The 25,000-nt window shown below is 33.4% G+C and overlaps 1 protein-coding gene across 1 annotated transcript in view; it reads right to left on the reverse strand.

Annotated features, from left to right (window-relative positions):
- The window catches only part of LOC136847398 (uncharacterized), a 485,856-nt gene that overhangs the window by 155,508 nt on the left and 305,348 nt on the right, over positions 1 to 25,000 (reverse strand). The window lies entirely within an intron of this gene.

Genomic DNA, 25,000 nt, shown 5'->3' on the forward strand with positions numbered 1-25,000 from the left:
ACGAATTCCACAATTTCTAATATCATCTTTGTGTTTATTTGCAGAGAATCCCCAAAGGTTTAGTTTGAACAACACACGTTCAAAAGAAATGATTTTCCAAACGCAGGTGACATCATGTATAGGAGGCAACGGGAGGCAAAGACAATGTCAGTGTGATTTCTTAAAAGTGTCGTTCTTTATCAGCATGGCAGGAAAAAGTAGTTTGGTATTTCTCGTCACCTCGCTGTGTATTGGAAAAGTTGTTTATTACCAATAAAGTCGTAATGTAGTCTTAATACTATCGTTGTGTATTAGTAACAAAGTTGCCATTTATACAAAGTATTGTTAGCACGCGTTAAATTTACCGTTAATTCGCCGCGCATTGGCAACAACAGAACTAAATTCGATATGCAGTAGTGACATTATGACGTCATACTGTCGCCACGAGAATCTCATGAAAGGCGGATGGTAATACACCGAAATAACTTTGAAAATCATTTTAAATCAGAACATTAGGCGACGTCGTCGGAAGAATACCTTATAGGAAAATTAACTCCTTAAGAGAGAAAATTCTGCCTTGCATACTATTTCATCACCCATGGAAATTTGAAGAACTTAATATTGCACCATAAGACAGTCACAGGAAGCACAATAGTTTCAATATAGTTTTACTAACTGGTAATAAATAAAAGTAACAAGTAGAACAATGACCATACTTAACAACACGTCGTCTGGTATTACATCACCTAGTTCTATACCTTTTCTAGTAAAGAAAAAAAAAATTCCTGACGTTAAGAAAAAACTGTAGGTCTGACCTTACCCTTTACCTAATGCTGAACACGAAACTCAAAATCACTTCATCTGCAATGTCACTTAATCCAAGAACTGAGGTGGAACGGCTATGATGATAAGACAAGTATTAAGGTGGCATTTCCGTATTTGGTTGTTGCACGCAGAATCCTTCCTCCTCTCTTTCTCAAAATTTAATGGACTCTACATCTGTTATGGGATTCACCAGACAGGCATTTTGGTTAAGTTTCAAACGTGCATGAACCTAAATATGCAAGAAATAAGGAAAATTTCATACAAAAATTTCTTGTGAAAGCAGAAAAGGAGACTAAGCATTACAAAATAGGCTGGAATGAGAGAGAGAGAGAGAGAGAGAGAGAGAGAGAGAGAGAGAGAGAGAGAGAGAGAGAGAGAGAGAGAAATCTTGACGTCTTCCGAGCTTCCAGATAAAAAGAGGGACATTTACACCTTTTGATTCGGGATAAGGACTCGAAATTATGTTCTTGGGTGAATCCTTCCTGACGCACTAATGAGAACTCTTCAGGTCTCTGGTCTTCTTTTGGAAGGACAGATGATTTCGCATTCATGGCGTTACGTCCTTTTCATAGTTGGAGGACACCTTACGAAACATCATCCCGGTATAACGATCAGCTTCATCACACACAATTCCTGAAGTTTTGTTAAATACGTTATTCGTTTGATTTTATTTATTTATTTTTTTTTTTACACTGTGGGCCAAAGTTATTCGAGGCATCAAGTTTTAGTTTTATTTGCAGGTCTAGAAATGCAGGTTACGTTTTTTTTTTTTTAAATAAATATATCCAAACATATACAGGTAACAGTCTCTTCATTAATGATCCCATTACCTGGTCACTGTCTCTCGGGACCTGACATCCTGTCACTCTTAATGAGTAAAGGGAAACACCCCCACGCGCCTTTTAGACTCTTGATACCTGAGATTACCTTCTGGATTTGGCAACAGGCACCAATAGTCGTATTGCTTTTCCTCAGACGCCCACACACGCCTCGCCCACTCACGCCTCCAAACCTTTTGGTAGGTTTTGGAAAAGAATTCCCCCAGCAACTTTATATTCTTCAGAGGTGTCCCCCAAGGAAGAGCATCGTAGCTCTCTCGGTTGACGTTATTAAATGTTGGAAAATTGTATTTCTATAAATATATTTTTCCTACCTATTAATTTTTCCTGGGTGTTTATTTTTTGCGGGATTGAACTTAGGCCATGTCGATTAGGAAAAAAATAGAATTTTCTCTGTTTAGGAGAAATTCGAGATAATTCTTAGAACCGTTACGAGTAAGAGAAACCAATTAAGAAAGACATCCTTTAGACCGAAATCGTGCTCATGTCACACATCCCTCTGGAACATTAATGGACGTCCAATCCTAAATACTGTCTTAAAATGTGCACCTAAATTCATTATTTACATCCATGACCATAATTACTGAGATGCTAATTCATGGGAAAAAAATCAATCAATAACTATCGCGTGTCACACTGGAGTAATGGATGTGGATACATTAAGCCAACTTATTGCATGATTGTTTGTTTATTGTTAACATGTTAAATAAAAAAAATGTTTTTAGCTGAAATTTAATGAAAGACAAAACTAAAAACAATTTGAAGACGGCCGAGAACGACCAGAAATGCAAAATGTGATGCGAATTATGCAAACACAACAGCAACATAATACATCAGACTTTGAAGGTAAATGGAAGCGGGTAATTTTGACAAATGACTTCAGGCAACAGAAAAATCGAAAAAGAACAACGAAGGAAAATAAATGAACTGGGAAAGAAAAATAATAATAACAGAATCGCATTGCTGAACAACCTTCTATGTAGTTTTACTTTGCATGGGGTTTACCCACGATTCAGCAGTTAAGGTATGAATGCAGCATGAAAGGAAGGTTGTAGTTTTTTTTCTCTGGAATCAACCATAACAGGTGAAACACACGCTCTCTCTCTCTCTCTCTCTCTCTCTCTCACAAACACACAGTGACACACACACACATACATATATGCAACAAAAGTCCTCAAAAGAGGATTTTTAATCTCATACATGCTACACAATGTCTTAAAACAAATATCTGATCTTATAAAAAGCTCTGAGAAAGTGATACCAGTATCACTGGATTCTTTAGAATCTATTCTCCATAACATATGTACATATATACTAAATATAAAATATAATATATATATATATATATATATATATATATATATATATATATATATATATATTATATATATAATATATATATATAATATATATATATATATATATATATATATATGTATATATATAATATGTGTGTGTCGATATTCTTTCTAATTTTTCATACATACACAGTGACCTTTTCTATATTCACAAATAATAAGCCACATATATCGTTTAAGACCCAGTTCACTATATCTCGGAATAACCTTGCACCCAAGGAGAATTATGATTGACAGGTGGTTCGTCACTAGTGGTATTCAAAAAACCGCTCCCTGGTTTAGAATCAACTATGTACAGTGACTTTTGACTACTATACATAATTTTTTGTAAACTAGAAATTTTGACTCACTTTGACAGTACCTATTTTTATAACCAGGATATTAAACGATATGTAAGGCTTTACATTTGTGTGTGTGTGATATAATATATATATAAAAATTACTATATATAATTATAATTATTGGATATTAAACTATATATATGTATGTATGTATGTAAATGTATAATATATATATAACATACATATATATATTATATATATATATATATATATATATACACACATATATATATATATATATATATATATATATATATATATATATATATATATATATATATATATATATATATATATATATATATATAATATAATTTATTTATATTTATAATCCAGTATATAAATGCAACATTAGTATCAAAATTCATTTCCCGATAGCTCAAAAGAACTTTCCGCCAAGGATTTTTGCTAACTTGTTCACTTTGCTTAGCTCTCCAGATCTTCTAAAACGAAGAGAAGAGACAGGCAGAGGAATGACACTAACAGAATCTATTATATTACAAAAATGTACGAATAAAGGGACATCCAATCAAGCTTATCCTCGAAAAAACGCTTTAAAAATTAATTCTTAAGGACCTAAGCAGATTTTGTAGCACAATAAAAAGAATGACAGAACACTTGTAATTTTGATTTGTGACTATGTTGTTGGGATTTGGTTAGTCATAATAAAAGAAACGCTAGGTATTAGACGGTTTATAAAATCAAGGAAACGACAAATAGATTTACATACCTTATATGCGTAACTACAGTCAAATATTAACATTGAAATACATAGATTATTTGTAAAAACTAAAATATTTGTCAACCTGAATGGTAATAAAATCATATTTGTTTTTGGTAAAGTTAAGTCAACTTCTTTTGATTGTAATACAAGAAATGCACTAAATATTGTAATTTCTCTAATAAAAAAAAAACAGCAAAATTTTCTGTATTTTTGTTCCTCAGTTCATATATGCGAGGTATAGAAATCAACGGGAAACGACATTTATATACCTACTTCAAGTCATGTTTTCAAATCACTTTATAACAACTCATAGCAAAGCAATAAATGTCTGAAGTCGATCTTTAGTTACAAAGCACAATATAAAAACTATATAGAGACAAACTCTAAATAATGAGTTATTTTCGTCAAAGTTACATCAAACCATCCACCTGATCGCAGCATAAACTATGGCTTCATAATTCACAATGACACCAAACTTCCGTTGGCCAGAAAACAGTGAGGCGTCACGATTCCAAAACGCACCCGTCACCCCTTACCTATCTCTTTATTCATTCTAGATTGCGCCTTTCCACCTTAAGGGCGTTTCTCCTGTATTTCCAATTGTCCTTGTTTTGTCTGCTACAGGGCAGCGTTAGGCCGCGCTGACGAAGGGGGATAATTAAATTTAGCCTCCCTAAATGTCGTTAGTCCTTAAAAGCTTCTGGACAGAGAAGAGGGTCTCCTTAATCAGTCAAGTTTGGGCAAACAAGGCAAGTCAATAAGAACTGTGTTGTATAGACTAACTTTATAGTGACGTTACCAAATAAATCATTATTATACGCGATAAATGTACCTTACGGTCCTTACAAGGAAAATGAATTTAATGACCGGTAAATAATGAATAGCTCCAACGTCATCTGGTGAGCCCAATTGTTTATAGATTGCTTTGCTAAATCGCCTGATTCTGGTGCCATTCGAATACGAAAACATCTGTTTCAATGAGATTTAGCACTGCAACGAGGTTAAATGTTTCAATACCTTTCAAGAAAGTCACAGTCTGACAGTTTGCACACCGCGTGAAATTTCACTAACAGCATGGATCCTGTAAGGTGAAGAGGCCATTTCCTTTCGATAAGAGTCATTCTTTCCTTAGAAACGTCCCAAATTCCACGTCTTATAATAACTTTTTAGCAAAAAGGTATTTTACTATTTTGATCCCTACCGTCCGTCTTACTTTCTTTCTTTTACAATACTATTACAGCGGATAACGAAAGCAACATATAATCATCACTAAGGTTTTACCTTAATATTCAAAATTTGAACACCTGTTGATTATCTTCCTCTTTTTCTCTCTGTCTCACTGTCCTCGTCTACACTTTCGTTAAGAAACGACCCCTTGGCCGCCTGGAGTGCATTAAGGTCATTATAGAAAAAGATATTTTTTCAATCATTAGCTTGAAAACCTGCAGATTAGACATCCCTCATATCTAAAGTCTGACGATTAACTTGAGATATCAGCGTCTGCGATAAGTTTCACAATAGGCACTTGGCGATCATTTATGAAGCTCATAAATCTGAAAGTTCTCGTTTTATTGCAAGTATCCTTTTTAACATTCTCCGAAACTCGAAACTTCCCATATGCCGAATTATTCAGTTGCCGAAGATTCCCTTTCAATGCCCACGTGTCACAGTAGTCTAATTCCGCTCCAAGGAAACTGTAGCCATTGTTTTTAAGGGGCGGTAACAGCTGATAATTTGAAAAAAAAAGCACACAATTTGGAGAGGAAATATATTCAGAAGCGGAGCATGACGCTCCAAAACTGTATGCGCTTCTGAATATATTTGTTCTCCAATTTTTGTTTTTTTCTCAAAGTTTCAAAGGTCGATACTGATCTGCTATCAACAGCCGACAATATTGGAGCTATCGTGATTAGCGGAAGCTCGCGGAGCTCACTCCCCCACTCCCCGAGTCTACAGTTCAAATGCATCGGCAGAGCATAAGCGAGACTGATCTGTCAGTAGTATCGGTTAAGGACGTCAGGTCCAAAAAAACTGATTATTATTGAAAGTTTCCGTAACGTTCAGGGGACCTTATTTGCCAATGGCACCAGGCCTCAATGGTGGTCACCCATCCACTTGCAGTTCACCTTTGAAGGAAAATATTTACATTGCTAACTAGTTCAACAAGTATTTATTTTTTCATTTTCTCTCCGTTCGGATCTTTATGTTAAAAGATGGAAGTTATTTTGATGAACTCACTGGCTGATTTGACACTAAACTGAAATGGCAACACAAAAAAAATTACGATATTTACTAAGATGGTTAATTAAAATAAACATTTTGCTCTTGAAATCTCATTACTCTCACTCATACGAATCATAAATGAAAAGCAGAAGAAAAAAAAAAAAAAATCAGCTTCTTGTCATCTATTTAAAACACAACCCGACTTGGAAACAACTTCCTTAAAGAGGGCCCTAGCAAGAGAATAATTTCCATCATCCCCCTACTATAATTGTAAATAGGACAACATGCTCTTATGTTTCCTAGATTGAGGCAAGCTACTGTGCTATTGTCAAGGAAACCAAGCAACTAGTACTAAAGGCTAGAATCAAGCAGGCTTCAGAACCCCAAACAAGTGTAGCCAATTTGTAAGTGACAAATTTAATGGCAGTCTTCCATTCATATGCCATCTTAGTCAAGTACAATCCAGAGTTCCACTCTAATACTGAAAAACAAAATTGAACTGCGACTATATAGTCACCAGAATGAAAAAAATAGTTCTCTAATAACACTGGAAAAATTTTTTTGAACTGCGACTACTCATCAGAATATATCATATATGAATAATCCTCGAAAACTTGTAAATCCAAATGGGTAGAATAAATTGTGCATAAAAATTGGAATAGACTTTGAAAAGCAGTAAAAGCTATCGGATTTCTCTCATTATGAGTTGAACGGGTTTTATTATGAACCAATAAACTTGCAGTCCCCAAACAGCTTGGCAGATAACCTTTTCACTCACCATCTGGAAAAATAAACTATAACCGCTAATGGGTATTTTTATGGGTATTCTTACTATTGCAAAGAATGACAAAGAGCGAGGAGAAAAAAATGGTCGATGCCTCAGTTGTCAGTGCAACTTGTTGGTCTAAAAGAAAAGTTCTCTATCGTGTATTTTCATCTTCTAAAATACATAAAGGATAAAATGGAAGAAAATGAAGATATCAAGGAAGAATTTTATCACCTAGGACATGAAAGTTGTCAAAGGCATATGTGGAAACGAAGGAAAACTACTTACGTTGCTAAAATCTGATATTCTTACGAAGGAGGTTTATAATGAGAATGGTGTGGGCGGAATGGCTTCGCTCATTATAGATATAAAGTGTAATGGTTATCAGTAACAAGAGGGGACTAACATGCATCAAAGTCATTATGACATCAAAGTCATTAAAAATCAAATATATTTTATATATGTATGTATATATATATATATATATATATATATATGTGTGTGTGTGTGTATTTCCCGTGTGTGTGTATCTTTATTTGTCTAGTGTCAGACTTAGTAAAAAAATCAGTAACTTTATTTCTCCAATATCAGATGTAAAATCAGTAACACTGAAATTCAGATGAGTATGGATTATGACAAACTGAAAATATTTTATTTAAAAAATCTTAAGAAATCAGAGTTTTAACCTATCTCTCTACCGAGGCAATAATCTTTCGCGCAAGTCGCCCACCATAAAACTGTCATAAAACCATGAACTCGAAGCCATTCTCAAGAGCGACCACAGACCTGAAAAGTTCCCATGAGCTCGTCTGAAGGGGTTCGTCCAAGACCGCGACTTCAGCTTCTCTTTATCAGATCACGGAGGCGAAAGTGCTTCTCTCTTTACATCCGTTAGTTCTTCGGTTTTCAAGTTTTTCATTTCTTTTTTTTGAGATTTTCTTATGTTCTGAATTTTTTTAAGACGATTTTTAACTTAGGTTAATCATGACGCACAAAAACAAACAGTTCCTCAAAACCCTGTGAAACCTAATGCTTGGTATACATTTTCCGCGAAGATTGACGTGGACTTTGGGAATCAGTAAAAATTATGGGATCTTTCTCGTTAAAAGCTGAAAATTCTTTAATGACGCACTGAATAATCTGCTTTCAGTCAGGAGAGGGCAAAGAGCCCAATGTTAGGCAAACAGATAATGAAACATCTCTATTTACACTCATCAATTTTCCAAAATTAAATGGTAATTTCGATGTCCCAAGACGGACTAAGAATAAAGAGCCCAAGTTCGAAGAAGGAATGGGAAGGTAAGCCAAGTTTTGATTTGATCTCGTCGAGAACATAAGAAGATCCAGTCTCTAATAAACCGTATCCAGAGCGCCAAAAAAGTGTAACGCTTTATAAAATATGCATCAAGTTTTCGTAACTTCTACGCAAACAAATTAGGACAGTGGGGGCTTGAATACCAAATGGAAATAAAAAGGAAGAGAGAGAGAGAGAGAGAGAGAGAGAGAGAGAGAGAGAGAGAGAGAGAGAGAGAGAGAGAGAGGGTAGTGCAATCTAACTAAAAACCTGCATCACTTCGTTTCCTATGTACATCATTTCAACCATTTAATTATAGCATTCCAATAGAGAGAATTGTACCATCCGACTGAAGGCCTCCAACGTTTCGTTTCCTGTGTACAACCGATGTATTTCAGAGCTCAGGAGAGAGAGAGAGAGAGAGAGAGAGAGAGAGAGAGAGAGAGAGAGAGAGAGAGAGAGAGAATCTTCCTGAAGACATAATTTTTCTCCCTATGTCCATCAGAAACTACAACAGATATGCTCAAATTTTTTTATAGTGAATCAGGAGTAGGCTATCTATCAAAAACAAAGTAGTTTAAAACTTCAACAATTCTCTGTTTTTAATCGCTATGAAACAGAATGTTATTATTGCATATCGATGGGAATTTACCTGTTATTCTCCATTAGAATTACCTACCTTTAAAAAAAACTAACTGTAGAAGGCGGAAATACTGTGCTCGAGCTACTGTTTTGCGAACAAAAAATCTAATACCTACAAGAGTATGGATTTCTTTTCAGGGCAACAAGGCCCTACAAATTTTTGTTGATAGAAAAAACTATTAGTTAATTACTAACAAAAAGTTATCGAAACAGAAGTTCGTTGGTTTAGTTTTTCTCCATCATATATATATATATATATATATATATATATATATATATATATATATGATATAGATTATTTATAAAATATATATATATATATATGATATATTTGTATATATATATATATATATATATATATATATATATATATATATATATATATATATATATATATATATATATACACTGTACATATATTAACGAACTGAGAACTTAGCAGAGATTGAACAAATTTTTCATAGCCATGGGGAGAGAGAGAGAGAGAGAGAGAGAGAGAGAGAGAGAGAGAGAGAGAGAGAGAGAGAGAATATACCAAGTTCATTGATAAAAGAAAAAAAAACATGCATCCTTCTAGACAAGGCAAGACAAAAATAGGGTTCCTCACCTGAAGATGCAAAATTCCCTTTTGAAGTTTTTGGCCGAAAGAATTTGTCAAGCACCCAAGATCACCTGATTCTTCATTTAAGTAATGAAAACACCAAAAACAATGCCGGTTTGTTCCAAAAAAAAAAAAAGTGGCTTACTTTTCTCCCAACTATTTCCTACATGTTTCAGTCCCTTCACTTTCCCCTAGTATTACGAAATATGCTTCTTTTTTTTTTTCTTAAAAGCACTCACATTTTTTAAATAAGAAAACAGCGTTCTTTTAAATCTGGAACATTTTTTTTTTTTTTATTCCAAATCCTTATTGAATACATATTCAGAACCATATTTTTCTGGGAAGCTAACCATCCACTATTATATTCTCTCTCTCTCTCTCTCTCTCTCTCTCTCTCTCTCGGGCGCGCCTTCAATGCCCTATGACCTTGTCCCGTCGGCAAGAAAATAAAACGGAAAAAGCTAAATAAAACCTTCGGGAAGGAGCGACGGTTAATCCGCCTCATATGAGAGCCACCTTTCATTTTCCGGACGCCTCATATTGCCCATCCGCTGGTTTTTACTTTCCTTTCTTTCCCTGAACATTTATAATCCGAGAGAACTGTTTGGTCATGACAAACTTGTATATAATGTACAGCCAGGGTTCTCCTTCACATCATTTATCAGAATAGCGTTCTCAGAGAAAGAGCTATTCTCCAGGGATATACATTCTGAATGGCCCAATTTAAATATGAGAATTTCAACCCAAAAATTGAAGAGAAATACCCTTTATTTGAATGGAAAACTGTTTGGGGAAATGTTAACAGTAAATTGATTAGCAGTTATGATAGAGAAATTTTGTACAAATATGTTCATGAAATTCTGGCCACAAAAGATAGATTGATTGCATATGATGAAAATATCAAATAGTAAACTATGTGACAACTGCTAAGAGCCAGAAAATGTGTTGCATTTAATTTATTTCTGTAAGTGCAACAAGAAACTGCTTAATTGATCTTGTGATTTATTATATGAATTGTGTCACATCAAGACAAAAAGTTTATTGAGAATTTTAAAATTGGATTTTGAAGCACATTCAAAAAAGGACAGGAACACTGCTGTAATTTCGATTTGTGACTATGTTGTTGGGATTTGGTTAGCCCACAAAGCAGGAATAAATAAAAAAAATGGTATTAGATGTTTATAAAATCAAGGATAATAAAAAAATAGATATATAGTGATAAAATCTTATATGGGTAACTACAGAAAATATTAACACCGAAATACATAGATTCTTTGTAAAATGTACACGATAAAATACATGTCAACTCGAATGATACAATAAAATTATATTTGTTTCTGGTAAAGTTAAGTCAACTTTGATTAAATTCTGATTGTAATACTATTAAAAATGTAAAATATTGTATATTTTCTCTAATAAAAGATAAAAAAAAAATTAAATATCACTTCCATTAAGCGTTTCTATTCAGTGGATCAGAATCGTTCTGCAATAACGTTTTATTACGTCTGTAATGGCTTCCTCCTACGTTGATACAGAAACTCGTTTTCTCTCTCTCTCTGTTGTCCATGATAATAACGACCTACTTTGGCCATTGCGTCTGGCAATTAAGGCTCGTGTAATAAAATTTTAATAGAAAATATGACAAAAAATTGCTTATAATACTACATGCAAATTGCTATATAATATATATATATATATATATATATATATATATATATATATATATATATATATATATATATATATATATATATATATATATATATATATATATATGTATATATATATATATACATATATATATATATATATACATATATATATATATATATAAATAATTATATATATATATATATATATATATATATATATATATATATATATATACATATATAAATATATTATATATATATATATATACTATACAGTATATATATATATATATATATATATATATATACATATATATATATATATATATATATATATATATATATATATATATAAATATATATATATATATAATTTCTATAAACAATAAGTATGCATGTAATCCTAATTAATCCTAATCCCTCCTTGTTAACAATACAATAAATTAAGGTTTAACCATAAATGTGATAAAGACTACAAAATTTCTTATTTTAGAAAAGTTTTGCCCTTTACACAAGCAATTGCTAGTAAATAATCGTAAATTTCCAACTCTGGAAAAAGAAATGAAGTTTTTTACTTACTTTTAAACATTAATGAGCAAATGTCATGGAAAACAGAGGCTGCATCCAATGACCGTAAACGTTTATCTCTCTATGAAAATAAAAGATGTTATATTTGTTACCGAGTTACGTATTTACAAGCATGCTTGCTAGTTTTTTTTTTTTTTTTTTGCCTGTGTGCACACAGGATACCTCTATAAATATCGTTCGCTACATTGACATTTTGTGGCGGGGCTTGTGGTGTGCAAAATAAAAATATCTGATTGTTGGGGACTAAAAAAATTGACATGTGAGTTTTGCAACATGGGAGGTTCTCTTGGAAATCAGTACAGAAGATAATATTTTCCGCTGGGAACACCAACGAAGACTAATTGGTTATCAACGCTAAATTGGCGTCACAGCAACGATGGACATCGCGTGGGATACAATATAAATTTAATTTGCAACAACTGCTCTTTTTATGTGTAGTGTATGAACGTAGCTAAAATTCCATTATCGTGCAATAGTTCATGATTTTTTTTCTTTTTTATGTTCTCGTTTAAAACATTGTTTTGGGGGGAAAGTTGACAAAAGCTGTTATGATGCCAATAAATGTTGCAAACTAACACCCCCACCAAAAAAGTAACAAATTCTTCCAAATGAAGGATTCCATTTCGAGCAAGCCCAACAGCAATCATACAGCAAGGGAATATGGAATATGGGCAGCACTGACGAAGGTGTTGAGACTCGGAAGGACCAGGTTAGAGGTTCATATAAACCCGAATGAGGAACTGATAAAAGCTAATGCGGTCATCAAGGACCGAAACAAAAGGGTTACGAGAAGTCTATGATGCAGGAAATGGCTCTCGGACCGCCCTCAGACACAAATGCGAAGCCCATTCTCATGACTGTGGAAGGGATGAAAGAAAAGAGATGAAAAGTAATCGATGTGAAAGAATATGATGAATGGAAATGCATGGGATGAATAGATACAAATCGAGCCTCGAGAAATGAAGTTAAATTGAAAACATGTGTCGTACAAAACGAAAATGATATGAAGGGAGGAAAAAGGTCGGAAAAAACTCGTTAGGAAAAACTGGTAGGAGACAGGAATAAATGCAGCCAGTAAAAGCGTTATACAGATAAAAAGTAAAAAACAAAATAAAGCTGTGCATGGACTATAAAAAGTTTAGGAGAAACAAACACAAATAAGGACTGGAATACAACATCCTGTATCAAAAGAGAGAGAGAGAGAGAGAGAGAGAGAGAGAGAGAGAGAGAGAGAGAGAGAGAGAGATGATAGTGAATAGGAACGACATCATCAAATAAGGACTGGAATACAATATCCAGTATCAAAAGGAGAGAGAGAGAGAGAGAGAGATGATAGTGAATCCGAACATTTGCATGAACGACATCAGAAAATAAGTACTGTTTCAAATATCATCATTTTAAATAAAAAAAGAATAGACTTGCAGGGATCAGAGAGAGAAGAAAGAGAGAAAGAGAGAAGATATAGAAATCAATTAGTAACAATGATCACATCAAAATGAGGAGCTAAAAGCGGCACAAATCAATGATGACAAGAGATTTCAAAATCAGGAAGAATGAGAGAGAGAGAGAGTGAAATTCAAAGATGAGAGTTGGAAAAAAAAAAATAAATGAATAGGAACGAATCATCCTGGTGATACAAATAATAATAATAAAAATAAAGGTAAGAATGTACTGCAGTTCAAATTAACAGTAACCGTTGTTGGACGATGCACTTTTGTTTTAAATGAGTTGTAAAAGAATATACTACGGCAAGGTACGCATCATTTAGATAAAAAATTATGGACAAATGATTTTTAAGTCCATATTAACAAAAGCCGATGTATATCAAAAAAGGGACCAATGATCAATGAAAATCTACAAAAGATAGTTAAATATATAATAATATTTGTGCGCCAAAGGAGTGAACAATGAGACATCAAGAATCTGACACAATCAAAAAAGATGCATTTGGAAAAAATCTAATAATTGGTAGTAAAATAAAATGTTAGGGAATTATAAATAAAAGTCAAAACCAAAAGGACAATGGAAGAATGTGTTAAATTTCCTGTTATAACGACCAAACAAAACTGAAAGAGGCAGTGACATTAACAGTTTAATGCTGTTCTGCCATTTTCAACATTACTAACAATATTCTTACTATACAATATAAAGCAATGAAAACTTTTGCGTAGTGGCAGTTTAAAAGGACAAAAAAGGTGTACTGGACGATGCACCACTGACCTTTGTTTTTAAATGAGTTTCGGGACAATGAAAACGTCCTGAGGTTGGGGCAATGGCTCATAGTACATCATCAGATAAAATGATAATAAAAAGATTTAATAGTGAAATAAGAGGAGGGATGAATAGCAATTTTGTGCATTTATTTTGCACTAAAGGGACAGGTTATCGTTGGAATTGGTTAAAATCAATTATCTTTGATACATGCGACAAAGATGTGGATTTCAAGTGTTTCACCCATCTCAAAATGGATCATTTATTTTTTGATAATTCCGCAAAGGGTTTTACATGCAGTTCAAGAAGATGATTGACGGATGTTGTAGTGAAATAAAGATATCATATGCTAATAGATAATGATCTTATTAACTGGTTTAAAGTGGAAATAATGATGTCAATGTTTTGGGAATTACTCATGAATAAGCAATAACAAAATTCAAAAAATCAAAAAGACAATGGACAACAACCACACAAAGTTCTAGAGTTCTTCGTTGAAAATAGTGAATCAAGAGTGTTTGTAAAACAAGAATGGAAGAGGCAGAGATTGCAAATTCATTTCTCGTCATAATGCAACTCAGATTTAATTAAGTCCTGTTCTACCATTTTCTTAGCCATATATAAAGCAATGTGTTTACCTAGGAGACCTGTTAATCAGCTCAATGGTCTGGTTAAACTCAATATACTCAACTTAAAGCCCTTTCCCATATCTTATGCAAATTATGGTTTGTTTCCCTATCAAGAGATTTTATAATTATCATACTTGGCATTAGTGAGCCAAAGACATACATAATAGGCGTGCTATCCTAAAATATAATAGAGAATATTTTCACTATGTTTTTAATGATCGTGTATAATATTATTATCCATAGATTCTTTTCCAAGGTGACGATTTAATCTAAATATCTTACTGTTACTTTATCAAGCGCGTTCACTGCAGCAATTATCCCGAATAAAAGAGAATCAAAATAAACTTCATATCAAAACTCTTCAGCCAATTATCAATCTCTCATTATACAAAGGCACATTCACATACATTGTTGTATATCGAAGAGCCATTATTTAATCGTGATAACGCACTTGAAACAATGTCTCTGGCACGACTTTGCATTTCTCACTCGAATAGAAATGACGATAAAAATGCAATGGCAAAACTACTTTAACTCCATCACAAACTTCTTATTTTTTTTACTCAAGAGGAACATGGTCACATCCGTTTTTAATTCTTGCAAAATCCTCTAACTTTGCTTTCTCCATTCATCATCTCATTCTGCCTCTCCTCTCTTTTCAGCCAAGTCTCTCGTCTCTCGAGTGGGAAAGGACACGAGTACATCTCTCACGTTCCTTTTGAGTCCCACCTCTCGTTAGGAATAATGCCTGGCACGAGGTTGGTTCCGCTTTGAAAGCTCGCGTTATTTTCTGGTGCTTGATGTTGCAGTGTCTGCTGGAAAGTGTCTGCTGCTTCTTTGTACTCTGACTTTATTCGAGTTCCAGGAAGACAAGAGTGAAGGTGTCTTCATGACGTCGTTTTTGCGGATGGTAGGGCATACTATTTCATTTGGGTCACTTTACTACTGGGATTTATGTACAAATGCACTTTTATATGCCATTTATTCTAAATAATCTTGTGTATGAGAATTCACGTATCCATTCATATATCTCTGACATAAGAGCAAAACAAATAATCTGTTCAAGTAGTTTCTATTATCAACGAACGGGTTAAATTCCACGTCAGTTAGTTTTGTCTTTAAGCATCTCAATGACAGTATAACTTTAAAAAGTAAAGAATAAAAAAGCGATGCTATAAAATCAATATAGAATTATTTTAGACATCAAAATACATTACATTTCTATAAAGAAGGAAAACTATAATCTTCGCTTCTGGCAGGCAGTCAAAATTTCAATGGAACGTGATTAGGCAAATTCAGAAAACATTACTTCGGATTACGAGATATATAACTTGGTACTGAGAATTTTTATGGTAACTTGAACAAAGATAAATGGTTGACGTCTAATACCAGACAGAAAACATAAGCGATTGAAGTAAGAAAGAAACAAGATTGAGTAAAAAAAAAAAGTTTTTTCGTATATATTTGGCTGTGACGCAAAATAAAGCTAAACATATATATATATATATATATATATATATATATATATATATATATATATATATATATATATATATATATATATATATATATGTATATATATATGTATGTATGTATGTATATATATATGTATGTATGTATGTATGTATATATATATATATATATATATATATATATATATATATATATATATATATATATATATATATATATATATATATATATATATATATATATATATATATATGATGTGAGTGCCAACTTGTTTTATTTCAAACCAAAATACTTCAATTATATGCGATGTATGGGACACATTACCTGTTCATCCTCCACGTCTCTTACTTCTCTTTCCCTTTATCTTCCCCATTCTTTTTCAGTTCCTCCCCGTCATGTTGTTCTTTTCTTCATCAACACTCCTTTCACTTCTTCCTCCTCCTCCTCCTCCTCCTCCTCCTCCTCCTCCTCCTCCTCCTCCTCCTCTCCTCTTCTCTCAGCTTTTCCCAGCATTGGAGAACATTTCTCAAAAGTGCTCGAGGATAAAAAAATGTGCTTGGGGGTTGGAGGTCGATCTCAAAGGTGTGAATGTTTGCATAAACTGGAAACTGGTTTTTTCTTTCTTTCTTTCTTCTTTGTGGCGTATCGTTTTCCGTTTTCCTCTTCCCAATTATTTCATGATTTGTACTGTGCCAAGGTTTCTGATCGTTGGACGATGTTTTGTTTGCTGGGGCATTAATCGCAATATGCTCTCTCTCTCTCTCTCTCTCTCTCTCTCTCTCTCTCTCTCTCTCTCTCTCTCTCTCTCTCTCTGTTGAAATATTACTAGTAATTTTGGAGGAAATATTTACGTGATGCGAGGCAAAGAATATCCCTCTCTCATTAACTGCTTAATTAGGCAATTGAATGATTAACTGATTAAGAAAGAATTTTACCGAACGTCGCATCAATTCAGCTATCTGTTGGTCCTTAAAAATCATTAGCAACATATTAAGTTTGAGAGAGAGAGAGAGAGAGAGAGAGAGAGAGAGAGAGAGAGAGAGAGAGAGAGAGAGAGAGAGATTCTAACCGGTCGTTTTAGTGGAAGGGTGATTATTAGCATCATATTAAGTCTGAGAGAGAGAGAGAGATAGAAACATTCAGATTGGTCGTTTCAGTGGAAGGGTGACCGACCATCTTCATTTTAACGCTTGCGGGAAAGAATCCAAACCTCGTCGCATTCCTTTGGGGAAGTCAACTTTAACCTGATAAAATCAACAAACAAACAGAACAAGCGGCGCATCCGAAAGAGACAAAGACGAGCGGCGATGATGCAAAAGATTCATCGAATGGTTTGAAGAATATTCAGAAATTTTTTTCCCTAGCTTTATATTCACAAGTACGAAGACGGGAGAGGAATGTCATATTCTCAGTCCCCAAGAATTTACCTTCTTGGAACAAAATTGATGTCGATTTCTTAAAATCGATTTGAATCATTAATATATATATATATATATGTATATATATATATATATATATATATATATATATATATATATATATATATATATATATATATATATATATATAAATATATATATATATATATATATATACATAATATATATATATATATTGAAATATTATATATTCTATATATAAAAAAGTGATATAAATTTTAGGTAATGTTACGATAAAAGTAAAAATCTTTTAATTACTCCTTCCCTAGCATCCAGGTCAACAATTGAAAATTCTTTGTAAAAATATCAATATGAACTTAATGGTTTTTAGCAAATTTCATAACATGTAAGATTTTGTCACTTTGAATATTATAAAAATTACAATATATAATCCCCATCTATATTTGTAGACGCTCCACTATCAAATAACAATATATCAAGAGGGATTCAGAATTTATTCAGTGTTTTATTTTACTTTTTTTTTACAAAATTTTTTATCATTATCCGTTTGATGTATATAAATTATAGAGACAGATATAGTGGTAATGTAATTATGCCCAGCAAGCAATAAATTTCAATATATTCATGTATATTTTAAAATATATATATATATATAACATATATATATATATATATATATATATATATATATATATATATATATATATATATATATATATATATATATATATATATATATATATATATATATATATGTACACGTGTATATATTGAAATGCTGAGAATATTCTTCGACAAAAAAAAAAAGATTTCAAAGATGTTGACTTAATAAATGAAGTTACTCCACACCCACAGGTCAAGAATTGCAAATTCTTCAAGGCTAAAATTGCATTAACCACATATGTAGCTTTTCAAATATGTGGATTTGTCACTTTGAATATTATAAAAATTACAATACATAACAGAAATAATATATTCACTTTCAAAAACAATATATACGATTACAACTATACAACAAATGCATTTTTTGTAAACATAATCATTATATTTATAAATGGATTAAAAATTAATCATGTATAACAGAGACAGACGATAGTGTAATTAATTATGACATAAGCAATTTTTTCATTTTTCTTTTGCTATTATGGTAACAGTTATTCATTATTGACTTTCAAATCAATTTCTCATACACAATATTATATATATATATATATATATATATATATATATATATATATATATATATATATATATATATATGTGGATATATATGTATGATTGTTTGTATAATCCCCATGTATATATATGTCATTATCGATGGTTTTAATAATATTTATATTTCTGTGGTGAGTTTTTATTCTAAATATAAAATGGATTTACTCATAAATATATATATATATATATATATATATATATAAATATATATATATATATATATATATATATATATATATATATATATATATATATATATATATATATATATATATATATATATATATATATATATATATATATATACAACGAGAGAAAGAGAGAGAGAGAAATCGCATTCGAAAATCAAGACAAATAAAACTACGAGAAAGGACAACCCGGGTCACCGAGAAAACCGAAGACCGCCCTCACATTTTCCAAGGGGACATTTCCGAGGCAGAGCTAATACACAGTAAACTCGCGTCCTTGAAAGTCCGCTAAAAGCAAAGAAAGGCCACCTTTTCCTGCTTCTGTAAATGTTTGGGTGTGTCATTGTTGCTCGGTGTTTACTCGTTTTCCCCTGAAAGGGACTTCCTGGTACCTGTACACAAAACTCGCCTCCTCCACTGAATCAACAGCCACTGACAGACAGACGGCGGCTTCTCGCTTTGGCTTGTGGACGTTAATGGGTCGAGGGTGGTTTTTTATTTTAATCTCTTGGATGAAAATAAGGTCTAAACTACATTACTGCAGATGGGTAATGAAATCCACCTACGGAAATTAAGCAAAACAATTGTAACCGATGAATTTGTGGAAATGCTGATTTAAGATAGAAGCTTTTTGTGACTTAATATAGAACTTTTTAAGGTAAATACCATAACAGATATTTTGCATAAAAAGATAACAAAATCTTTGTTAAATGAAGGAAAGAGTAAGTTACGCAAGGGTATGAGAGTGACAGATAATGCATTTTTCTAAATATATACCAAAGTTTTCATGAGAGAGAGAGAGAGAGAGAGAGAGAGAGAGAGAGAGAGAGAAGAGGTCAGAGGTCAAGGAAGGAGGACTGAAATCGCCTAACGATCATCTAATACGATAACTGCGTCGTGATAACATCTTCCTAAATGATCCCGTCTCGTTACCCAGCGAAATTAAACTTCGCTCCATCTAATTTCGCCATTTATCATTACTTCTGCCTCCCCTCCTCCTCCTCCTCCTCCTCCTCCTCCTCCCCTCCTCCTCCCTCCTCCTCCTCCTCCTCCTCCCTTTCCATCCCCCATCACCCCTTTGCAATTTCCGGAGAGGAAGCTCTTATCGCGACCTTCCATAAACAGAAAATGGGGACGAGGATAATAAGAAGTAGTAAGGATAAGACCATATTACTTCAAGGCTTCTAACGTAACATATAACAAAATTTATCATGATTATTTAATAACAATAACACCAAATTCATTCAACTGAGTAAATAAAAGATTCAAGATAAGCAAAGACAGTGTCCTTCGGTCTATCCTGAAACGAAGGTACTCAGATTGACTAATGGAATTCCATAATACAAAGGATAAGGCAGAACTCAAGGTTTGAGAAGATTGGATGCATGGTCACTGCCAGGTGCAAGGCAACTAATTTTGACATCCCGGATGACTCAGCAGATACAAACAGCGCCGTAAATACTCCAAATACTTAAGCAAAGCTCACCTGCAAGGAAAGGAGGGGGAGTGCCCCTAACTATCCACTAACAGAAGGAACTAACTTGCAAGAATGTAAATATTAATTGAAATGTGTCATTATTTACATGAATATCTACTCTAAATGCAATTTCTGCCATCAGAACCCTGCCATCAAGAATTTCCTTGAATAAATAAGTAAATAAATGATCTTTGATTAAAATACTTTTCCCGGTAGTGACAAATTTACAATATTCACCCACGCTACGAGAAATGAATGAAATATAAATGAAAGTCAAAGCATTAAAATCATGGACGTGTCCATCGCTTAAAAAAGACATATATATTTGTTGATAGAGGCGCACAAGTGAATTTCATGAATTTACACTGCCCTGAAATAAACAAGAAAATCCAATTATACCCGTTTCTGTCAACAAACGACTCCAGCCAAACTTCTGAAGTCTACTCCCCTTTGAATTAAAACAGAAATCAAAAGATAAGATAACAAAAACAATATTGTATATATACCACTGAACTGCCTGCGCTCCAAAACCGAATATATCAATCGTTAAATATTTTAAGTGAATGTCAATAGATGTCACTATGAGAGCGAATGAGTAGGCAGGAAACAGGAGATGCCAAAACTGTTGAATACTTCAGGGCAAACAGCGAACTCCAATACTATGTTTCACCCTTCCCCGCCAAAAGAGAAAACATTGTCAGAAACAAATGACATCGGGAGTCTAAAAGAACACCTCTCTCTCTCTCTCTCTCTCTCTCTCTCTCTCTCTCTCTCTCTCTCTCTCTCTCTCTCTATATATATATATATATATATATATATATATATATATATATATATATATAAGATACAATTACAAGCAATTATAGTTATCATAGCTCTAGGATTTTCGTTTCCGAACGAAATGTACTTTCAACCACTAATAGAATATTTTAGGCAAAATACTTAATTATTTAACAACTATTAACCGTTAAGGCTTTGTCCTTGACTATCTTATCTCTTGCTCACATCTTACAAAACGCAAACACAAACGTTGAGGAAAAATATCTTTATTCAGCTGCGTACTTGTTGACCTTACATAGTGCAGGTTTGAGTAAAAATTAGAAAGGGAAAGGAACTTTGACTAATTCTCAAAGAGACGATACAAATTACAGAAAATGCAAAGAATACTTAAAACAAGAAAGTAAATTATATCTCAGTTGCACCTTCCTGCAAGCCAACACCAACAAGCAGCCCATTCCCCCTCGTGCAACATAAGGTACCCAGAACCCATACTATCGACCCCCACCCACCCCCGTCCCTCCCCGTCCGAGAATCGCCACGTAAGCAGGATTAAATTCCAGAGACCTCTCCCCCGAAGTCGGGCCACGCTCGAGTCGAACATCGAGTGCGAACTAGTTCGGTTTGATCGAGCGAAATAAGTTGCGGTAATTAGGCAAACAGATGTAAATTTGAACGTACATATTTATTGATAAAGAAGTAGGCGCAAGTTGAGTGACATGAAAAGATATATTGTAGCGTATAACGAAGCACAAGTAATTCTACTTTATGCTGTCGATAGAAACTTGCTAAAAATGCTGTACAAACAAGATTCAGTGAAACAAATCATGCCCATGTAAATATGACAAAAGGGAAAGGCGGAAGGCATTACTTTTCGAATTGTATCTCTGTCCTTTTTAAAACAAGAAGTGGCCCAAGAGGATAGAGGCATTACCCGTAACATGATGCTCTTCCACTATACTTATATTTTATTTATATGGCATTTTCGTCTTCATTAAAGATTTATGTGCCTGTCACGATTGTAAGTGTTACTCTTGTTATTTGGTGCAGACTAAAACAGTAATGCGTTCTTATGTGTAATAATATGTATTTATATATGAACAGGATTCACAACTCATACGAAAGAATTGCATGCATTATCTGAGGTTTATGGGTCATGGTTGCTAAGTGGTAGTGTCAGCCAGTTTCCAGTGCACTGGTCCCGAGTTCAGTTCCTGCTCAAGTCCATGAAAGATTTCCACTAGCACATGATCTTACTCTCCCCGTAAGCTAAGGCTAGAGAGTTAGGGAAGGCGCATGGGTATAGGCCTACCTGCAGAGCCGTCAATGGCCACTGCCTTGTTATCCCAGGTCTCACGTGGGTGAAAAGGGCAATGACCCGGCCCTTGTCTCTGTGCTCTTTAATAATAGCTACTTGTATTCTGCTGTGTTCTTCCTTTCATCGGGGAAAGGAGTTCAGAGAGACTATAATTGCAAATAAAACGGACGTGAAAAATAAATAAACGGCATGCAATGCATTGGAGTCGTGATTATATTTGTTCCCTTTTATTAAGCGGAATTTCGTTCAAGATTACTTCACTATATACTGGCATTGCAACGGACAAGGGGTAATCTTAACTGATGAGTGACTGAAATCAAATCTTTGTACGGAGCGTTTTATCATAGTTAGAATGATTTTCACGTCGTCCCGACCACTTGAAAATGTCTTCCTTCCAGATCTCGTACACTTGATACCTCAACAGATTCTTTAATTCGTTTATTTGGAGAATTCCACTGATTCGTAAGAAAAAGTATAATCAGCATGTAATATGATTTTAACGTTTTTTCCATATACTTAAAATTTACGTATTCATTCACTGAAACAAAATCATTGTAGCGATTAATACTCCGAGGATCTTAAGTTATATAGTCTTTCGATTAAGGAACACCATAATACCTCTGGGTCATTCAAACAACATTTAGGTTCATGTAAACAGTTCAGTCATAAACTCTTCCTCAGTGAATAAGAATTAGATATTGTAATGTGCTTAAGACAACGTGCCTGTCTTTCCTTCGGAACAATTACATATGTTGTCTTGTGAAAAACAAATCCATTCTGAGTCTGTTATTTACACTTAAATACTACAGTCACTCATTCTCTGTCTCGAGTAATTCCGTTGCACCACGAATTTATTTCAAAAGATTTACTTGATTATTTTACAATTCACAGATTTCTGTTCCAGGACTGGGTGTGGAAATTAACGCTCATTCATAATGGAAATCGTCAACCCACTTCAGATCCAAATGACACTCGCAGTAATTAGATCCTTTTGAGAAAATGAGGATGTTAGCTCATCTCCCAGCATAACTTTGAAGCGCTATCTGGCCCTTGATTATCCTGAGGATTATATATATGTATATATATATAATATATATATATATATATATATGAATATATATATATATATATATATATATATATATATATATATATATATATATATATGTATATATATATATATATATATATATATATATATATATATATATATATATATATATATATATACAGTCATATATATATATATTATATATATATATATATATTTGAGTGATTGCATATATATATATATATATATATATATATAAAAAAAGCATATATATAAACATATATATATATATATGAAGAACAAATCAGATAAAAATGAACAATTTTTGCAGGAATATAATAAGCTTATCTCAGACATGATAAACTTATATGCAGTAAAGGTTATCCCAGCAGACAATAATAATTATTGGTACATAGGCCATTTTGCAGAGCTTCATCTCCAAACACAAAAGATAGTGGGAGTAAGTGACCAGCAGTAAAAGTTCATGGGTACTCACTTAATGACAAATTAGTTTCTGACCTGATATGACAAGAAGCCAAGGAAGCTTTACTTAAGAGTTACGAAATTTTGCAGATATGGCTGATATTGCGCAAATGCTCATCAGGTGCAGGTTCCTGTTAAAGACTGGGACTACCTTCGGTTTCTTTGGTAGGGAGACGGGAATACACTTAGCCAACCTGTAACTTACATATTGACTTTTCACTTATCTGGAGCCACATATTCTCCTCTATGTTTATTGAGACGAACTGGTAAGTTGAAAATGAAGATGTCCATGATTAGACAGTAATTGATTGGATAATTGACCATTTTCACGTTGATGACTGCTTGAGGGCATTACATGAAGTGGTAAGTCTGGCACGAAGGAGCAATAGAGACTAAAGATATATGCGCCAAGGGTGGACTCAATCTCGAAAGGTTTATTAGTCCTAGTAAAATTGTACTTGAGATTGTGAATGTAATTCAGTTGATAATGAGATCCTTTCTGCATTTCAAGGCTTTTCATCTTGACTTCTACACCACCATGAGAATTCAGACGCCCACGCCGGTCAAAGGCCCTGACAAGAAAAAGGGTTGGAAAATGCACCTGTGCACAAGCCTACACAGACTGGAAAGTGAGAGTCAATAAGCCATTAAGACACTTTAGCCTAGGAGAACAAAGATAAGTACTTGTAACGTCGTTTAGGACTAGAGAGAGAGAGAGAGAGAGAGAGAGAGAGAGAGAGAGAGAGAGAGAGAGAGAGAGAGAGAGAGAGAGAGAGAGAGAGAGAGAGCATATAATCTTTCGGAAAGAATAAGAAAAATGTCCAATAAAGTCCGACAGATATACCGCGACTTCATGTGAGACGACTGTGATGGCAGAAGTAATTTTTTTAATCTTTTTTTGAACAGGTTCTAATTCTTCATCAGCGAGTAAGGCGTGTTTGAAGTT

This window comes from Macrobrachium rosenbergii, chromosome 16 (genome assembly GCF_040412425.1).
Source record: "Macrobrachium rosenbergii isolate ZJJX-2024 chromosome 16, ASM4041242v1, whole genome shotgun sequence".
NCBI lineage: Eukaryota > Metazoa > Arthropoda > Malacostraca > Decapoda > Palaemonidae > Macrobrachium > Macrobrachium rosenbergii.